The sequence below is a fragment of the Taudactylus pleione genome, unplaced genomic scaffold, assembly GCF_031769625.1.
Source record: "Taudactylus pleione unplaced genomic scaffold, aTauple2 ptg001495l, whole genome shotgun sequence".
Taxonomy (NCBI): domain Eukaryota; kingdom Metazoa; phylum Chordata; class Amphibia; order Anura; family Myobatrachidae; genus Taudactylus; species Taudactylus pleione.
The window spans coordinates 1,357,302-1,379,355 of NW_028285893.1; positions in this window are offsets into that span (position 1 = coordinate 1,357,302).

Sequence of the window (22,054 nt, forward strand, 5' to 3'; positions counted from 1 at the left end):
TATATGTTGACACTGCCGCAGTTTATCGTCCACGTATTTGTGACTCTGCAGGTGGCCTGTCCACACTAGAAAGGGGTGCTTTGTTGTCCCTCAAAAAAGGGTGCTGGCTATGTTGTTCATCAAGGGGTTGCTGCCTCATTCCGGGGTGCACTTCCCCAGTGTAAAAAAAATAAAAGTGAAATTAAATTTATAATATCAATATCAATCCACAAAAAAAAACCATATTGTTCATCAAGTGGCTGCTGCCTCATTCAGAGATACTCTTCCCCAGTGTCAAAAAAATATTGTTTAGTGATATGGAAGATGATCAAATGAGAGTAGAGCAGGAACCACATACCAGTCTTGCAGCTGCTGCCAGCAGTCATGATGATGATGAAAGGCTGTCAACGGCATCTACGTAGGCCAATGCCCAAGGGCTTAAGTCAAAATCAAACAAGCAAATTTTTACAGTGTTAAAGAAAAAAATAACTAAAAGCTAAATTAGCTGTAGAGAAACAAAAAATTGGCAATATGCCATTCACTACACAAAGTGGAAAGAAAAGGATAAGGCCCTGGCCTTTATTTATGACTGGTGGTAATGCATCTTATGAAGATGTAAACCCTTCTCTCTGTAGAAGTATAAAAAAGAACTTAAATCGCTAAGGCACATGAACCAACTGTGTGCTCAGAAAGGTCACAGAATCTCAAGGAGAGTCTAAGTGTGTCAACGCTTGCCATGTGTGAGCCTGACCTTTCTAATACTGTACTTGAAGAGGATCATCCTTCCACCATTTGTTCCCTCTGCAAATGTGGGGATGAGCAGCACAAGTCAACATGCTGACAAAGAAATTGAGGATGCTTCTGTGGAATTGCACCAGGAGGATGAGGAGGATACTTCCGTAGTTAGTGCTAACAAGGATGTTGAGGATGTTGACAATGATGTGGATGTTGATGATGAGAAGGATGTTGTTGATGATGAGAATGTTGATGCTGAGCATGTTGTTTGTGTAAATCAGGCAACAGTTGTAGCCCATGGTAGGAAAAAGCCCATTGCTGTCATGCCGGGGCAAAAGACAAAAAAAAATCCATTTCGCATATGTGGAATTATTTCCACCCAAATCCGGACAACAGTTGAGCTATCTGTAACATTTGCCAAGCAAGAGTGAGTAGAGGTAAGGACCTTAACCATCTAGGAACCACCTCCCTGTTAAGTCAATTGCAGCGCATTCACCAAATTGAAAAGGGTTTTTCATATTCAGAACTTTTGCTAAATAAAATGTAACAATCAGTCCAGTATCACCTAGCTGCTCGCTTCTCTCTGTTAGATCCAAACGCCTGCAATCTCCACCACCAACACCTGCATCATCATCAACATCCTCAATTGTGATCGGAAGGATCCTTGAGTGCTATGCCTGTTGTTGCTGCTGCTGTGAGTGGATCTTCATCCTAGAAGGGGACAAGGAAGAAGACTACTTTTAGTAGTTTAACAAAACAATTGAATGTCAAACAATACTTTGCAATGGGGAACAAGTATGACAGCAGACACCCAGTTGCACAGTGATGCCATAACAGCTATGCTGGTAGTTAGATGTGCGTCCAGTATTAGCCATTAAAGCAGTGGGTTTTAGACAGTTAATTGAGGTCCTGTGTCCCCGCTACCATGTCCCTTCTAGATTCCAATTCACTAGAATAGCAATTCCAAGTCTGTACAAGAACATTAAAAAAACCTTATTAGTGTCCTCCGAAATGCTGTTGTGCCCACTGTCCACTTAACCACAGATATGTGGACAAGTGGAACAGAGCAAACTAAAGATTTCAAGACTGTGACAGCCCACTGGGTAGGTGTATTGCCTCCAACAGTGCAAATAGCAGCAGCAGAGGCATACCGCTGAGAACCTCTTAGAAAAACATAGGGAAATCATTGCGGCTTACCCCACTTGGACTCTCCTCTGGATTTGTGATTACTGACAATGCCAGCAATATTGTGTGAGCATTACATCTGGGCAAATTCAAACAAGTCCCATGTTTTGCTAACACAATTAATTGGGTGGTACAAATTTTTTTTTAAAAAGACAGGGGCATGCAGGAGCTGCTCTCAGTGACCCAAAAGATTTCGGGACATTTTCGACATTCAGCAACTGCATGTCGAAGATTGCAGCACCAGCAAGTACAGTACTGCCATCAGCTGAAGCAAGAGGCACAAACTAGGTGGAATTATACCCTCTATATTCTTCAGTGGATGGAGGAGCAGCGAAAGGCTATCCAAGGCTACACAACAGCCTATGACATAGGGAAAGGAGCGGGAATGCACCTTAGTCAAGCGCAGTGGAGTATAATTTCCATGTTGTGCAAGGTTCTCAAACCCTTTGAACTTGCCACATGTGAAGTTAGTTCAGACACTGCCAGCTTGAGTCCGGTCATTCCCCTAATCAGAAAAAGCAACTGAAGAAACTAAAGAAGGAGCTAAAATTGAGTGATTTCACTAAATATGTTGGACTTGTAGATCAAACCCTTCATTCATTTTGCCAGGATCCAAAGGTCCAGAAACAGACAAATCTCAGGTGCACAACTCCAAATTATTAATAATATATAAATGCAATAAAATTTTGCAAGCAATTGAGGTATTTAGCATAATCATGGCCAAGGTTATGGGCCTACCACCATATCCAGGTAACCTCTTTCGGGCAGGTCCCTAACATACTAGGGTTCAAATCCAGAGCACAGGACCCCCAAAAACTGGCCCAGCCAAGCTGCCCCAGGGCACCACCATAGTAAGAGAAGTGCAGTGTAAAGAGATAGTTAGGAGCAGCTGCTGCATATAAAGAATGAAAATAAAAAAGTGGAACGGAGTTATTGTTATTATAAATAGAATACTTCATCTAAGTGACGGATGGTATGATTTACCATCTACTGCTTCTTCAACATTGGAAAATTGAGGAGTGAGCACTGGCGTATTTCTTGGATATAAAAAGATAAAGATAATTATATTGTGTGTGTGACTTTGGACTATGCATGTGACACTGTTATAATTATTCTTTCTATGTCACAATGTGCCTACTATGTTATATAATTGTTTTGCTTATTACCATATGTATCATTGTATGAACTGGCTCTGGCTTGACCACAAGATATCAGGTGTGTGCAATTGCAGCAATAATGAATCATTGCCAGGTTATTGGTATTTATTAACAACCTGCTTTTATTGTATTATCACAGCAGGGCATTTATCTACACCTAGGAGGATCTGGATAAGATTCCTCTTCTTAGTAATGTGTGTTTAATGTTTGTCCAAGCTTATTTTAAGTAATATTAATAAATGTTAAGTTTTACTAATGCTTAAATTACATAATAAGTAGTGCCCCCAAACAAGAGTCTTCTTTTTCTCTTTTTTTTGTCTGGTGAACGATCATAAAACCCCTGGTAATGAACATGGAACCCAGAGCATGAGAACCCTTACAATAAGCATGAGACCCCTGACAACGAGCATGGAATCCCCTACAAAAGCAGGTAATTTAAAAGTAATTAGAAGCCTTCCTGTGCGGCATAAAATGGTGTCAGAAATTGTATGTGGCATAATGTGTAATGGGCATTACAGTGTGTGGCATAATGTGTAATGGGCATTACAGAGTGTGGCATAATGTGTAACGGGCATTATGGTGTGTGGCATAATGTGTATTGGGCATTATGATGTGTGGCATAATGTGTAAGGGGCATTATGGTGTGTGGCATATTGTGTAAGGGGCATTACAGTGTGTGGCACAATGTGTAATGGACATTATGGTGTGTGGCATAATGTGTAATGGGCATTACAGAGTGTGGCATAATGTGTAATGGGCATTACGGTGTGTGGCATAGTGTATAGGGCATTATGGTGTGTGGCATAATGTGTAAGGGGCATTATGGTGTGTGGCATAATGTGTAAGGGGCATTAATACAAGGAGGAAAAATTATAAATAATGTAAACTGTCTATGGGGGCGCATTATTAACTTTTTGCACTGGGAGCCAAATTGCCTAGAAACTGCCCTGTTTTAGTTTTACCAAAATGCCATGGGGGGCTCCAGAACTTTTTTGGCAGGGAGGTGCAAAATGTATAGTTATGTCACTGCTTGGGAGCACCCTTTTTGTCCTTCCCTATGAAAATGCAGGAGGTGGGTCAAATCTGGTTGAGGTCTGTTCCCCAAGTACATAATGAAGAAGTGGCTAGCTTGATATATTTCCACCTAGTCCTAGGGCCAGAGTAATGTCAGCCAAATATTGTCCCCAGCAGCAATCAGGGCAATGAGAGGGTAACATTACATGGGAGCAAGTATAGCAGCTGAAGGTCCCTTTCTCTGTCATACATTGTAGCTGTGTCAGTGGAGAAAAGGCCAACTGGTAACGTGATCACAGGGGAGAGGAATGGTACCTGACAGCAGGGTTCATGAACACAGGAGAGCCACTGAAGAATAGTAAATACCAGTCCAGGAGATGCCATCCATTGCCACCATGTCCGAGGACAGGAGACAGATGAACACTGCATTCTGGCCACCACTTCAGGCAGCAGAGTCCTGTCAGAGGGTAGAAGCCCCCACAAATGAGGATGGCAGTGTAACACCCAAACAGGATCTCATTCAGTCTGGTGTCCCTACTTCTTACTAGAGCCTCTGGGTTCTCTTTCTTGGTTCATAGAGGTAAGGATTGGGTACAGGCACAGAGGAGCACCAGATTGGTTTTACACATGAATGACAATTTTTACCATTTACTCAGCCTTGGATGGAGATAAAGTACCAGCCAATCAGCTCCTAACTGCCATGTCACAGGCAGTTAGGAGCTAGTTGGCTGGTACTTTATCTCTGTACACTTTGGGTCTGATTCAGAGCAAGCAGCTCGATATTTTCCCACTGCACATGCGCCGCTTCCAGCATGCACATGCGCGAGCTACGGGGCTCGCTACAAGATGGAGCAGCTGTCGATTTTGAGTGACAGCTCGCCCCGTTTGGTAGGCAGATAGGGGAGGTGGCTGCACAAATGCAGGCGTTCCCTTAGGAATGCCTGGTGTTTGTGGGAGGCACCACTGACATCACTACTGATGTCAGTAGTGGACTTCCTGCTCTATTAGAGCATTAAGTCCACTCAGCCTTGCGGTAGCCTAGACCCTACCACAGGGTCTTGTCGCAAGGCCGATGGTCGCGATAACCCCGACGGGCTCCAGGCCGCTTGCACAAGCTGAGTGAGCGCCATTAGACCAAACAAAAAAAGAACCCACAGACCCTGCGAGCTGCTTACGGCAGCGAGCGGGTCTGAATCAGGGCCTTTAGTAAACAGACCCCATATCACGCAATGAGTAACAATTAGCAAATGGCAATTTACACTATTCTTATAATACACTATTTACTAGTAAATCATTTTAATCAAATGGAAGTTTTATTGTACAGGAACCCTGTAATAAGTAGTATTGCATCTAAGTACACAGTAATCGTGCAAACTGTGGATATGAATTGGTCACTATGGCAAACCTGCATATACACTAAAACGTTTTACTTTGGTCATTTTCTCAGTAAAGACAGGATGATGTGTAACGACATGTAAGAAGTGCACAAACGTGACAACACTGCATCACAATTCACATAATCATATACATTACCTATAAATGTATTCATTACTAAATGTCCCTATATATCTAACTAAATCTATAGCATGTAAGAATATCACTGATATATAGTTCTGCGCTTTTCCTGCACTTTAGAGAATGGTTTTGATGATCCCATGGATCTGGCAAAGTGATATAAATGCTGCGTTGGTTTATGTTGCAGATCGTTGCACACAGAGCCGGCATTACCCGCTCAGCAGATCCTGCACTGCAGGGAGGCGCCAGGCTGGAGAGGAGCTTTCCCTGCAGCTGCTGCTGAGTTGATTCTGCTGCTGCTATGCCTGTCACACTGTATAATAGGCAGCAGCATCCTGATATGGAGAAGCACTGCAGAGCCTGAGTGGCTCTTCACACAGTCCCATCCCCTTCCTGTTCCCCCTCCTGGCTGGGTCCCAGGTCCTTCCTCCCACTCTACCATGCTACGCCGTGCTGCGCCTGACCTGCTGTCAGAGGTGGGCTGGGTTGGGGGGCAGGGTGCTATCTGCCTCCCGGGCTGGTATACTATTAGGCATTTGGGGCCACCGCCGCACAAGCCAGGAGGCAGCCACCTCTAACTATGGAGCTCATTCAGACCCACTCACTAAGGCACGCTCGCTCACTGGGAGTGATTTTTGCACATCTGCGCATGCGTATAATTCACAGTGCGCGTGCGCAAGTCATTTGTTGCGATCTGATTTTGGTTGCTCGTAAGCCACTATCAGGTCGCTGATTTGAGTGACAGTAGTGCCATTTGTGGGTGGTAACAGGGGAAGGTGATTGTGAACAGGGGAGTGGATGTGCAAATGCAGGCGTCTCTGAGTGTCAAAACGCCGTTTAAAGGGCATGCATAATTAACAAAGTAGCGTCATGGTACACGTCACCTGAATGTATTTCAGCCAGCACTGATTGCTGTGCTTGCGGCAGGCTAAGGCAACCCCAAGGGCTGCGAGCAGCTCCGATGGCTCACGATGGTCCCGATTAAACTTTTTTTTCCCAGAGTTGACGTCTTTTGCGAGTGGTAAGGGGGCGTCTTTATACACTTGTGATCACACTTTGCCGTAGCTCGCTAAAACATAGTGGGCGTCCTTACGTGACGCAGTGCGAGCACTTCATTACAACATCCGGCCCCTTTTTGCCAGCGAGTGATCGCATCTTGCATCTTGGGTCTGAATAAGCTCCTATGTCTGACACCTCCACTGTTGTTTACTGCCAGGTGCTATAAGTGTTGATTGATGGATGGTGCTGGCCATCCACCTGTAATGACCAGGGGCCCTGATTCAGAGCCGGACGCTCTGAAAGAGTGCTCGCTCTGAATCAGGGCATTTTTTTTTTTGGAGCGGCCTCCTGGCCACTTGCATAGCTGTGGGTGACCACCCACAGCTATTGTGAGCGGCCAGGATGATGGTGGCATTGGACAAGACCATCGAGACCATCGGGCTTGCGACGAGACCCTTGTGGTAGGGTCTCGTGGCCGCAAGCCCCAGAGAGCTTCTGGCTCTAATAGAGCCGGAAGCTCTCCCACTGAAATCACTGGTGATGTCAGTGGGGCCACCCACAAATGGCAGGCGTTCGCATGGGAACGCCTCCGTTTGTGAAGCCACCCCCACACCATGCCTCCAAAATGGTGCGAGCTGTCGATCAAAATCGACAGCCGCCCCCTTTTGGTGCGAGACCCGCAGCAACGGAGCGCCCGTCGCTTGCTGGGTCTTGCGCATGCGCACGTCAGAGCCAGCTCTGGTGTGCGCATGCGCAGTGGCCTAACATCGACCCGCTCGCAAGCGCATAGCACTCGTGAGCGGGTCTGAATCAGGCCCCAGGTTCTTAAGTATGATTGCTAGTGTGGTACCAGCGTCTTCTCACCAGTAGCAGGGACACCCTGTGACAGAGAGGTAAGTGTATGGTAATCCCCGTTTTTGCAGACACAGAGGCTGAGACGGGATTCTTCGAGAACAAAGCCGTTTATTGGGCTATATAAGTTCACAGCAATTTTGGAAAGAAGAAAAGGAAATAAACACATACAGCCGGCTACATGAGAGCCGAACACATTGGTACTATGGCAATTATTAGTTATGTTGAAACAATACACACCAGAAAAGTGACAATGCAAGAAAACGGCTTAGTGAGACAATGTAGCTAGTACTGAGATATCGCAGCTCTAAACCTTCAAAGAATCAATGAAAGGTTCAGCCCTCTGCAACTATGTTACTCAGTGACTTTCACCAAACTGCCCAGTTTAGTAATGTACAAAGAAAATATTGTGAATTCACTACCATTGATGAAATAAGACGTCTGTAATCCGGATCTTCCTCTCTCACCTCTGATATGCAGCAGTGAACAATAAGTTGCAGGGGTACACCTTGTATACCGATCCCGGGTACACCTTGCATACCGATCCCGGGTACACCTTGCATACCGATCCCGGGTACACCTTGCATACCGATCCCGGGTACACCTTGCATACCGATCCCAGGTACACCTTGCATACCGAACCCGGGTACACCTTGCATACCGATCCCGGGTACACCTTGCATACCGATCCCGAGTACACCTTGCATACCGATCCCGGGTACACCTTGCATACCGATCCCGGGTACACCTTGCATACCGATCCCGGGTACACCTTGCATACCGATCCCGGGTACACCTTGCATACCGATCCCAGGTACACCTTGCAGAAATAATAATTTAATTATGCTGCTGACAACTATAACTTGAGCACCTGTAGCCACTTGAATGACAGTCTTTGCTAAGCTGAAGCAGTATAGTCAATGGTGAGAAACAACGTGCAGTAGATAAGCAGATGTACACTTTGCAGAAATAAATGACTCTTTGACTATATAGCTGATAACTATAACTTGAGCACCTGCAGTCACATGAATAACAGTCTAGCATTGAAGAAAACCAGCAATTTAAATGAAACACAAGTAAATACTTTGCATTAAAGTAAACTGACATTGAAATAGATACCGGCAAACATACAGTGCATTACAGACATTTGCACTTCCACCAATATCAGCGACTACTGTCGAAGCCGGATGATTGGCTGAGACCTAAATTGTAAAATCAATATATGCACGACACCATTTTGCGTTGTCTGCACGACGCCATGTTGCAGCGCCTACACGATACCTTTGTGTATGGCGCTATGTTATGATTATTGTGCGTCTGCCACTGAACAATGTTAAAAGTCCCCTCAATACAATACGTACATTTATTAATACATATAATATGAACACCGTAGACGCACAAAGCATATTAGTGTCTTTACTTAATATCCCCACACTTACACATTGCATACTTACACAAAAAGGTTCATCAGCACTCAGATTAATATTAGAGGTTTTATATGTTATCAATTATGCTGTGAAAATGTATTTGATATCTAAGGTTTAGTACATAATGAGCAGACCATGTTTGGTACCATTCTAAACCACTGTTTATTTGAAGATCTCCGGTTCCATCAGCAAGGAGATTGCAACATGCGTCTGCAAGTTATGGATTATAGAGAATTAGGTATTAGAATATACTCTGTATGTAGTGTCTATTGACTAGTTTAGACCTGTTCTTCGGCGGGAAAAGATACACAAAGAGCCACTGGAGGGCTGAACAATCACTGTACATACTGACCTATGACCTGCATCGTACTAGAAGAACCAAGAGCAAGAACCAATGGAATTATGCCAGCTCATTTCTATTGTACTGTCCACTCTCTGTAGGGTATATATTCAAGCGCACTCTGTCCAGTAGTTAGCCATCATATTCTTTCTTTTGACGGAGGCTTCATGTTTGATGCCGGGAATCTGGATCCAGAGCGCTTGTGTATGTATCGACTGTACCTTTGAATGTAATAATCCTTTGCGCTAATTGTCTAGATCAAAGCGCGTATTACTCTTTTAATATAATAATAACTTTTTGTGCTTTGGAACCACACTCAAAGTCTGGAAAGCAATTGTTTTTTATGCGATTTGCAACGATCTTTGGGTATAAAGGTTATTAGGTATTCATACTACATACTGTATACATTAGTTTAAAGAGAAAGCCAACACTTTAAAATGTAATATAACAGCTTCTTGCGTTGTCTCCCTCCCTGGGTGTTCCGTCTGGCTGAATAAATGTTTTCACGGGTCTTCTCAGGGGTCGTCCTCAGTGCAACCTTCCTCTAAGTGGGCGTCCTTCCAAACAGTGTAGGTTGCAAAGTTGCGACCTGGGCTCCTTCTATCCCAGTCCTGCAGGTAGCTCCTCCCTTCTGGTACTCTGGGCTCTCAGGCATTTCTCTGGGCAGCTGGTAGCTGAATGGGGTTTTCTCTCCTCTGAGGTCTTGCAGGGAGCACTCTTCAGGGGCCGCCCTCATCATTTCCTGTGGCCGGAAAGCTGACCCTTCCGTCTCTTTGGTGGGGCCTCCCTCTTTCACGGCCGTAACTTTAATCCACTGCAGTGGTGGACACCTCGCAGCACTGAGTCCCTTCCACCGGTCCAGGTGTAAAGTTCAACAGCGGGCCCTCCGGTCTGTAGGCACTCCTCCGGGCAGCTGCCAGTGCGGAGGTCTTCCTCTAGAGTCTTCAGCTCTCAATACAGGTACTGGGGAGAGTCTTTTTCATGGCTCCTGTTCCTCTCCCACTGGTGGCTGTATCCTGGATGGGATCCGGTCAGCAAGGGCTCTTTTTCCAGCAGTCCGGCTGGTGGCAGTCATCCATAGGTTACATTGGTGGCAGGCAGTGACTTCTGGTGGGGTCTGTCTCCCTGCTTCAGTTCCCCCTCCAATGTTACGCTCTTCCCCTTCCCTCAGGAGGCAAGTCCAAAATTTACCTGCCAGTTGCATCCAGCCCACCCCAGTCCAAGTCCGGCATAGAGGAGGTGAGTGGCTGTACGTAAAATCTAGTAATATAGGCTAATTCCACAATATACTCACACTCTATACTTCTCTATACTCTATATACTCAATATACACCACACTTGCAGCCGCTGGTTAGCTTCCTGATGACAGTGGATATCCCAGTGCAGGTCTCCTCTCTGAGGGTGGGATGTACTAAGGTTGCGGTGTACATCCTGCCAGTCATCGCAACATTACTAATCACACATATATTAACATATGTGATTAGTATCGCAAAGGACAGCTCTTGCGATAAGGGGGGTCTTCGTGGTACTCCGCCCCCTCCGAGCCCCGGGAACCTCCAGCTGGTGACCTGTGCAGGAATTCCCAGGGTCCTCCTCCTCCTCCCTGCAGCTGGAAGAAGATTAGGAGGAGGAGGTGGAGGAACCAGGAGGAGTATGGCTGGTGACCTAGAGACTGAGGTGAGTGGGGGCCAGTGCTGGGCGACTGCAGGGCGGTGGTGAAGTGTCGGGTGTGGGATGCGGTAAGAAGCCCATAGGCTTCACATTATGCTACACTGTAGTACCCACACATTATGTCACATTGTAGTTCCCACATATTATGCCACACTGTAGTCCCCACACATTATGCAACCTGTTGTTCCCACACATTATGCTACACTGTAGTCCCCACAAATATGCTACACTGTAGTGCCCACACATTATGCCACCTCTAGTGCCCACACATGCTACACTGTAGTCTACACACATTATGCCACACTGTAGTGTCCACACATTATGCCACACTGTAGTCCCCACAAATATGTTACACTCTAGTGCCCACACATTATGCCACCCCTAGTGCCCACACATGCTACACTGTAGTCTACCCACATTATGCCACACTGTAGTGCCCACACATTATGCCACACTGTAGTGCCAACGCATTATGCCACCATTAGTGCCCACACATTATGCCACACTGTAGTGGCAACACATTATGCCACCTCTAATGCCCACACATTATGCCAACTCTAATGCCCACACATTATGCTACACTGTAGTCCTCACACGTTATGCCACACTGTAGTGCCCACACATTATGCCGTCTCTAGTGCCCACACATTATGCTACACTGTAGTGCCCACACACTATGCTACACGGAATCAGTATGATTTACTGCCGGCTGCATGGTTCTAATCCCAACAGCGGCAGCACGACAGAGGAGGAAATCCCGATCGTCCCTAAAGTAAGTACAACTAACCTAATTCTACCCCATAACCCTAACACTCCATTAGGGGTGCCTATCCCTAACCTCCCCCCAAGTGCCTAACCCTAACCACCCTCTAAGTACCTAAACCCCCCTTCACCGCAGCCTAACCCTAAGTCTCCTGGGGGGTGTCTAACCCTAACCTCCCCCCAGGGGTGCCTAACTCTAACCCACCCTTCCCCTAGCCTAACCCTAGCCTCCCGGGGTGGTGCCTAACCCTAAGTCCCGCCCAGGAGCCACTAACCTAATCCTCCCCCCCGGGAGCTGTCCGCGCTCAGCATACCTTCAATCGGTAAGCCAGGTATTGGGCTCCCTTCGTAGCTCAAATGACAGGCGTCGGGATATCAACGCCTGTCATTTGACACTTGCCGTGATTAGACAGTCAGGAAGCCGTCTGTCGGCATTGCGTCCACTGACTTCCCGACTGCTTCCCTGCTACACTGCAGTCCCCACACATTATGACACCTGTAGTGCCCACACATTATGCTACACTGTTGTCCCCACATTATGCCACCTGTAGTGCCCACACATTATGCCACCTGTAGTGTCCACACATTGTACTCACCAGCAGCATCCTCAGGCTGCCGGCAGTGCAGCAGTCACAGCCTCACAATGAGTCACACCCATGAGGCAGCACTGCTGCTAAACTTCAGGTCAAAGGGCATGTGATGGGCTCCTCCAATCAGAGCTCAGCACATGGTCCTCTGACCCCACTGCAGAGACTACTGGGATTTATTACCCTGTAGTGTAGCTGCCGGCCAGCTCAGTCACAACCTTGATGACTGCCCAGCATGCAGCTGCACTGCAGTCTGCCATTTACAAATGGCACCAGGCAGTGTGGACCCCAATATGGTGGCGGGCCCCGGTGCAGTGCACCAGTTGCACCACCAATATTTCTGCCCATAGAAAGGGATCCATCCAGTGGAGTGATGAGGGGAGCAGTGTGGGAGCAATTAAGAGGCCCCAGCAGCAGGAAGAGCTTCAGGGCTCAGCCAGCTGCACAGTCACCGCGGTGACCAGTATGAGGGTCTGCCCTGTTACTGAAAGGCTGTCAGGGTTGCACTAGTATCAGGGGACGGGCTGCAGTAAGGTCACACACAGGTGGGTGGTGGCAAACTACAGGACTCTGCAGCGTGACTAGTGAGATTGAGTTATGGCTCAGCCAGTCACACAAACACTCACTGTGGCCAGGGATGGAACTTGTGAGTGGTGGTACCCAGGTGCAAAAAATGTTCTGAGCCCCTACCTTCTAGGCCCAATGCTAAATAAATATACCACACTGTAGTGCACCATGTGACCACCAAGCAATACAGACAACATCCCAGTGTCTAATAGTAATCTGTGCCCCCTTTAATCAAATAATAATAATAATATGTGACCACCTTAAACTCAACAGTATCTGATTTCAGTGTTGCTGCTCTGATGCTCCACAGATGGGCAGCTGGCAGAGGGTGATGGGCAGAGGGTGATGGGCAGAGTGTAATGGACAGGCATAGGGTGATGGGGAGATGCAGAGAATGATGGTCAGTGGGTAACGGCATAAGGTAAAGGTTGTTGAGCAGAATGTGATGGGCAGAAGGTGTTGAGCATAGGGTTATGAGAGAGGGTGATAGGCAGAGGCACAGGCAGAGATTAATGGCCAGCGGCAGAAGGTGATGAGAAGAGGGTGATAGGGAGAGGTAAAGGGTGATGGACAAAGGCAAAGGGTGAAGATCAGAGGGTGACTTGGGAAGGCAAAGGGTGAAGAGCAGAGGGTGACTTGGAAAGGCAGAGGGTGATAGGGAGAGGCAAAGGGTGATGGGCAGAGGCAGATGAAGAGAAACTGACAGGGAGAGACAGAAGGTGAGGAGAGAGGATGACAATACTGCAGTGTGACAAACAAAACCAATGGGGAAACAACAGAGCTGGGTGGGAAGGTAGGGGAGGAATGGGAAGGTAGGGGAGGAATGGGATGGTAGGGGAGGAATGGGAAGGTAGAGGAGGAATGGGATGGTAGGGGAGGAATGGAAAGGTAGGGGAGGAATGGGAAGGTAGGGGAGGAATGGGATGGTAAAGGAGGAATGGGAAGGTAGGGGAGGAATGGGATGGTAGGGGAGGAATGGGAAGGTAGGGGAGGAATGGGATGTTATCAGATAATAGCTCACACCTTTGGTTTTGGGAGGTTACCAGTGTCCAGAGCAAGCAGCCAGCTGGTTGCACTGTATGATGGGGGTATGGGGGATGGGGTCAGACTGCAAAGCAGAAGCAGTGAGTGATCCACAGTTTGCTGCAGCATAGATAGGATTAGCACTGACCTGGAGCCGTCTATGCTCCTCACAGGTGATTACACTAACAGCAGAAGCGGGATCACTGCTGCTATGTTAGAGTCAAGGACCAGCAGTTAGTTTCAATTATCCTATCCAGCAATCCCTGACGGTTAGAAGCCGCCGACCAGTGAGGGGGGAAGGGCACAGCAGGACCCTTACTCCCCAAGGGCCCCTGATGAAGAGTACATGCTACACCATTGGAAGTTTTGCCCTTGAATGCGATGGCAGGGTGATGGTCTTGTCACTGAGGCAGTCAGGGGAGTGGGAGATGGGGGCAGCAGCACAGCAGAGCTCCGGGGTGTGATTGAGTGAGACTCAAGCCACGCCTCTGATTTGAGCTCTGCAGGCATGAAAACGTCCTAAAAAAAAAATGTTTAATGCTTGAAGTACCGGTATGTCATACCATAACATACCGGCACACTTCGACCACTGCTGTATATACTGTAGACATAAATATATATATATATATATATATAAATATATATATCTCACATAGGACCCATCATTGGTAGGCACAACTAGGGTCTGGGGTACCACAGCAGCATGTCTCAGAGCTATCAACTCAATCACCTAGCAGATCACATACAGGGTCTCATTCAGACCCGGACTCAAGTGCCGATGTGCTCACAACCGGGTCGATGGTTAGCCCTGTGCACGCACAGCAGCCGCACTGCACGTGCGCAAGCCCCGGAGCGAGAGAGAAACTCTCTCGCTCCGGAGCTCGCTACAAAAGGGGCAGATGTCGATGTTGATCGACAGCTCACCTCGTTTTGAAGGTGGGGCGGGGGAGTGGTTTCCAAAACGAAGATGTTCCTTAAGGTTAACATTTATGATGTCAGTGGGGAGTTTCCTGCTCGATCAGAGCCGGAAGCTCCCTGGGGCTTGCGGTTGCCGAGACCCAACCTTAGAGTCTCGTCACAAGCCCCGATGGTCGCAATGGTGTCACCAAAGCGACCATCAACCTGGTCGGTCGCTAAGCTGTGAGTGGTAGCTGTGGCTTAGCTAGCAACCAGGAGGCCGCACTAAAAAAAGGAAGCGGCTGCCCTCATTCAGAGAGAGCGCTCGCTTCTTGCAACCGCCTCTGAATGAGGGCCACAGTGCATAGTGCCTCAGGATAGGTGAGGAGCCACAGTTCTGCTTCAAAATAGAGTTTGCCAGTCGGAGCTTGTGCAAACACTTGCGGATTCTCTGCTGGCCGAGCCCCCCCGCCCCGCACCCCCCCTTTTTTTTTTTAAAGAAAGCAAATGGACCAGAAAGAAAAGCTACAGGGACCTCTATGTACACCTGTTGTCCTAAGGGCCATAAATAAAACAATAATTAATGTATTACCTGTTCCTTCATAAATAATAAGGTGATTGTCTTCCAATCTAATAAAACCGATCTTGTTTTCAATACAGTACTTAGACAATTGGTGCTTAGATGCTAAATATAACTAAAAATTATATAAAAGAAATAAGATCTAAAAACCCAAATAAATGGCTGCAGTCTCCCAGGTAACTTATATTTTCCATACAAAATCCATTAAATAAGAATTATCATATCGCACCAACAAACTATTCACCTTTAGTTAATTGTTGTCACAGTCCTGATATTTTTTGCTTTAATTGCTTTCAATATTATTTAATATTTATTACTTGTTCTACCTCGTATATCATGTACTTGCTGGAGTGTGGGAGTCATGTCCCCTATGGGGCCGCACAACTCGCAGCCTTAGACAATGATTTCTGGAGCACAGAGTAAATACTGTAAAGGAACATCTGACACAGAGTGTAACACGGATGTCACATACATACAGGCTAGTATTCTCAGTACACTACGCCTATGGGGTTTTAGATATATTCCAAATATTCAGCAAGAAGGGGACAGACAGGTTTATGTACTGGATGGGTGAGATAGTGCCCTCTGGCCTAATAGGCTGGGTGAGATAGTAGATCTGGAGTTTCTGGGAGTGACTATCACATTTTTTAGGTGACATATTTTTTTTTACCTCACCCTCAAAATTCCCCCTCGGTTGGTGATTATTATGAATCTCCTCTTCCTCATTGCTTAGTTTCCTTTGTTACATTGTACCTTAGTATTATTTATACCAGCTAGAAGTCACGGCTAATATTTATATTGTATAAATTGGAGGGTATACAGTCATAAAGTTGACACAATGCTAACACATGCAGTGTCGGCATTGACACAATGTCAGCATTAAATATACATACAAAACAGAGTTGACATGACATTATTTCACCATTACATCAGTGTAAACATGTGAAAGTTGATGTAATATACGGCTCCCTAATGTAGATACAGTACATAAATATATCATGCTGGTGAATACAGAAATGAGCAATATTTGGGAATGTATATTATGTCTACCTTTAGTATCCTATTCTGAATCGGAACACATTAGCGCTACTGCGCATCAAATACCTTTTGCTATATATGGATGAGAATGTTCATGGGGAGAAGAGAAGCGTGACTTATGAGTTGGTGTTTGAAAAGCCATAAGAAGGATAATGGCCTCTGATACGATTGTAATAAGAGAGGGAAGAATGAGAACTTGGGTGAGGGGGGACTGGGGGAACTGGTAGGTGAACTGTGGATTTTTCCCTGAATTAAACCATGAAATGTAATAAGTCCTGAGTCCGTGTTCTTACATCTCACAGTACAAGATACATTTGTATTTTTAAACACTACTTAGACAGATATTGTTAGGATATCATTAGATCTGACTAAGTTAAGTCATAGGTGTATATTGTGACATAGAGGGAGAACTGAAGGAATCCCTAAGCTCGGGCCCTTGTATGAAACTTGGTGATTGTGGTTAAGGTAATAGGAATTGTGTGATCATAAAGGGAAGTTTTCACCATTTTATGCTGTGAGTCTGTTTCAGCTGGTTTGTCATGGGTCTACTAGTTGTAATGCATGGTCACCTTATCTCTGAGACGTATAGAGATGTTCTCAATGATGGGTGCTTTCTAGGCCGACTCAACCTTCTTCAGTGTCACAGTTGGTCACTGTACTTAAGGTGGAATAACAAAACATACCGCATGCTGTTGTCCAGGAACTTGTGGACAGTTTGCCAAGAAGGGTGTCTGCAGTAATCACTGTACGTGGTGGACCTACAAAGTACTGATGTCAATAAAATTGTATTGATCTGTTTGCTGTCATTGTCCAAACACGTTTGCCTATTGTCACAACCATTGTTAGAGACCCCGGTACCAGACCCCGCATGTTAGGAGCCTATGCTGGCATGCCGGGGGACCTCGGCACCCATGATCGTCATCCGCAGCATGTCCCACTGTCTTGGCTCTCTGGTAGTTATCCGCTGGTGCGACAAAAGCTGAAAGTGCTGCTTGCTGCTCTCTCCTGCTTAACTCTTCGTCATAGTGAATGTGGGTTCTCTTCCACCAGCTCCACTTACTGGGTGCAGCCATGTTGTTTCCAATCAGGTCACTAAATAATAGCCAATGGAATCCCAGTCTGCTGTCACCTGACTCCATGTTCCAATCCCTGGCTAGCCCAGGGTATTTAAGGAAGTTCCCAGCAATGTTATCTTCAGCCTAGCTGTTGATACTCACTGCAGATTCCCATCTTGCTGCACCGCTGGCTCCAGTTGCTATCCAGTCTCATGCCGGTGAATCCTGTCCGGTCCCATTCCCATGTATCCTGTCCAGTACCATTCCAGTGAATCCTGTCCAGTCCCACTCTGGTGAATCCTGTCCAGTCCCATTCTGGTGAATCCTGTCCAGTTCCATTCCGGTGAATCCTGTCCAGTCCCATTCCGGTGAATCCTGTCTGGTATCATTCCAGTGAATCCTGTTCAGTTCTATTCCAGTGAATCTTGTCCAGTTCCATTCCAGTGAATCCTGTTTGGTTTTATTCTGGTGAATCCTGTCCAGTTCCATTCCAGTCCTGATACTCATATCTGACCATAGAGTTCCTCATTGAGCCAATAACCCACCAGTATATGGGGAAACCCAAGCAGGGGACCGCGACCTGCTCATTGGGTGCAGCCAAGCCCAAATCCTCTTAGCATGGGTCACTGGTGAATACCACCAACGGGTTAGATTAAGCACCTCTAACTTGAGTCTCAGCCAACTTCCCAAACACTGGTCCTTCTCCTGCCTGCCTGTATTCATCCCATGAGTGGGAATTACATCAGACCTCCCAGTTTCACCATTCGTATTTCTGAACCCTCGCCTACCAGAGTCTCCACAAACAAATCACCCAAGTGTGACATCTACTGTACATAGCATACTTAGTATTCTCAAACACTACACTTTAAGGCAGATATTGTTAGGATAACAATAGATCTGATTAAGGTACGTTGTAGGTGTATATTGTGAAATAGAGGGAGAACTGAAGAAATCCCTTAGGTCCGAGCCCTTGTATCAAATCCTGGTGGTTGTGGTGAAGGTTATATAAATTGTGTGATCACAAAGGGAAGTTTTCACCTTGTTTGGACAGACCAGGTGCTTGTTTCTGATTAACCCTTTGTTACACAAGGTCTCAGTCATGACATCTCTGAAGGTGCAGGAGTAGCTACTTTTGGTATATCTTCTACAATGTCACAGGGGCATATTTAGGGCTCAGGCTGCACCTATTATTTGTCACCCCCTATCATGTTACTACCCTGTTCATCCCCTTAATGTTGGTGCCAGACCCGATACTTCCAGACCAACAAAGCAGCCCCAACCTCACCATCCAAACCACAATTTGCTGCCCATTGCCCATCTCCTGCTAATGGCAAAATAAAAAATATGTTGTATAGCAAAATAAAATAACTATCTGGGCTCATCAGGCTCTCATTTGGGGGATCCTGCTGTGCCGCCCCTCAGCAACTGGTACCACTAGGCATGTACTTCATGCCTATGGGTGCCTGAGCTTCTGGATATTGTCATATACAAGGTGGCCTAATATTCTGTGAAAGAGTTCCATAAACTGTGAATCAGAGGTCATCATTGGATAACACTGTTGTATGTTAAGGACATATAATTGACAGCACTCGGTACCTTTTGCTGTTACTGTCTCTCTTTTGTTCTGTACAAATGCACATTCCTTTGTGAACTGGACTTTGTAACCTCTTTGCTCTAGGACACAGGTTCTCAAACTCGGGACCTGACTCAGACCGCTTGCAGAAAGGGGCCAGATATGTAAATTAAGCGCCGCTAGCACAGCAATCGGTGTGGGCTGAAATACATGCAGGTGATGTGTACAATAATGCTACTTTGCTACTTATGCACTCCCTTTAAATGTTGTTTTGGCGGGTAGACACACCTGCATTCGCAACACCACTCCCCCGTTCACATGCACCTTCCCCTGTTACCACCCACAAACGGCACTATCTGTCACTCAAAGCAGCGACCTGATAGTGGCTTATGAGCTACCCAAAGCAGATCGCAACGAATGGCTTGCGCACGCATACTGCGACTTATACACATGTGCAGATGGGCAAAAATCACTCAGAGTGAGCGATCGCCCCTTAGCGAGCGGGTCTGAATCAGGTCCTCTGTCCTCAGGACCCCAAACAGGGCATGTTTTCCCAGTCTCCTCACAGAATCACAAGTTAAATAATTAGCTCCACCTGTGACTTTATTAAAATGTGTCACTGAGTAATGAATAAACCTTTGCACCTGCTGGGTGACCTGGGAAACGTGACCTGTGTGGGGTACTGAGGACTGAGGGCCTGATTCAGACCTGCTTGCAAGCGGGTCAATGGTGGCCTCTGTGCACGTGCAGCAGCCGCACTGTGCGTGCGCAAGCCTTGGAGCGAGAGAGAATTTCTCTCGCTCCAGAGCTCACTACAAAAGGGGCGGCTGTTGATGGTGATCGACAGCTCGCCCCATTTTGTAGGAGTGGCGGGGGGGTGGTTTCACAAACGGAGGCTTTCCCATGCGAACGCCTGCCATTTGTGGGCTGCCCCATGGACATCACCAGTGATATCAGTGGGAGAGCTTCCAGCTCTGTTAGAGCCGGAAGCTCTCTGGGGCTTGCGGTAGAGGAGACCCTGCCACAAGGGTCTCCTCACAAGCCCCTATGGTCAACCTGGTCGCTTGCTACAGCTGAAGGTGGTAACCCACAGCCACAGCCTAGCGAGTGAGCAGGAGGCTGGCTCCAAAAATGGATGCAGCCGCTCTCATTCAGAGCGAGCGCTCACATTTTGTGAGCGGCTCAGAATGAGGTCCTGAGTTTGAGAACCACTGCTGTAGGATACTAATGTCTATGAGGTGTGTCCCCATATCTGGCACATAAAGCACTTCTTGCATTTCTGTGATTGGTTTTAGTCCCTATTTTCAAATGGGTAGTGATTAGCCCAAATTTAGAAGCTGTAAGTACTTAATTTCCAATTACTTTAATTGTTATAGAATCACACATGTTCAACCACTCCTCATTGCAGCTGAAATGTCTAATAGCACCTGAGTAAATATAACAGCAATCCTTTCTGCGGCTTAATGCTGACTCATATTTGCTGCTGTACTTCTTACTTTGCATAGCAGTCACATTTTTCAATTTCCATTTGTTGCTTTGTATACTATCTTATGACACACATAACATTTGTATTTCTAGGCTTTTCACTTTTAGGGGTATATTCAATTGGCCGCGAGGTTTTGTGAGGAAAAAACCTCGCGCCCCACACGGCCAATTTCAAAATCCCGTGGGTATGCGCGCTCCCGATACCCGCGGGATTCAATTAAAAAAACAGTGGGCGCAGGGTTTTCATCACTGAAAACCACGCGCTGCGTAAATTTAAAAAAATAAAAAAAAAGTCACTTACCTGTCCGGGTCTCCGTGGCTCCCGGAGGCCTCCCCTTTCTCTTCTTACTGGAGAGGGGGCCGCTGGGAGTCCCGGGGGCTGATGGGAGGAGCATGGGCTGCTGGGAGATGTAGTTCTCCCAGAGCCCATTCCGGGGGAGCCACACACACCACACCGGGTGTCACACACACACTCATGCACTCATACACACTTACATACAGCACACACACACACCACACAGTCACTCATACACACTTACATACAGCACACACACACACACCACACAGTCACTCATACACACTTACATACAGCACACACACACCACACAGTCACTCATACACACTTACATACACCACACACACGGACATACTCACCGCTGCAGCAGAAGAGCCGGCTCCCGACGCTGGATGCAGAAGATGAGAAGACAGCGCTTCGGAAGGTGAGTAATTAAGGACTAATTAAGTTAATTGGATACTTCCAATTGCTTAATTAGTCCTTTGGGGAGGGGGGGGTTTGTCAGAGCAAGTACACATGATTTTTCCTAAGAACATTGATTTCTGGAAAAATCACGCTTGCTCAGGAGGTGCGCAAAATAAAACCTCCCGGCACGTGTTTTTACAAAAAGCACGCACCTAATAGAATAGCAAAAAACCCGCACCTGCAGGAAATACCTCGCAGGTGCGGGTTTTGGGCTTTTCTCGTAGCCTATTGAATATGCCCCTTAGTGTGTAATGCAGTATTCTCAGCATTTAACTCAAGTGGCTGCAGCAACTATATCCTGACACATTCTGTACTTAGCTTGGCTGTATTAGCTTCTAACACTACCACCAGAAAGTCACGTTCGGGCATTAAGTTCTGTTACAATGTCCTCATCATCTATAAACGCCTTATAGGCAATTGACACTATTACCTAAAGCAGTGCATAAATAACACAATAAATATAACTTAACAACTCTAATGAATAATGACACGGAGACAGTAAGTGGCGTTTAAACCGGTTGGCCTTTTTATTAATAAATCAGTTCTTAGAAATATGGTGGCGACCGAAAGAAGAAGCATCAGAGGTCAGTGACTATTGAATGATATAACTACAAAATCTTGTAGGGCCAATTGCCCAGTTAGCAAGCACATAGGACATTAATACTCCCTTATACCGCTGCAGCCTGGTTAACCAACCAAAATTGTTGCCCAAAGGGTATATTATAGGGGAGTAGCCTATTAATCATTCACTGACCCTCCAGCTGGCATTCTTTCCCGCCACGCATGGTACCGACCATGAGCCAATGCCCACCACCAACAAAACTACTCAAATTAAACTGTCTAAAACTGCAAA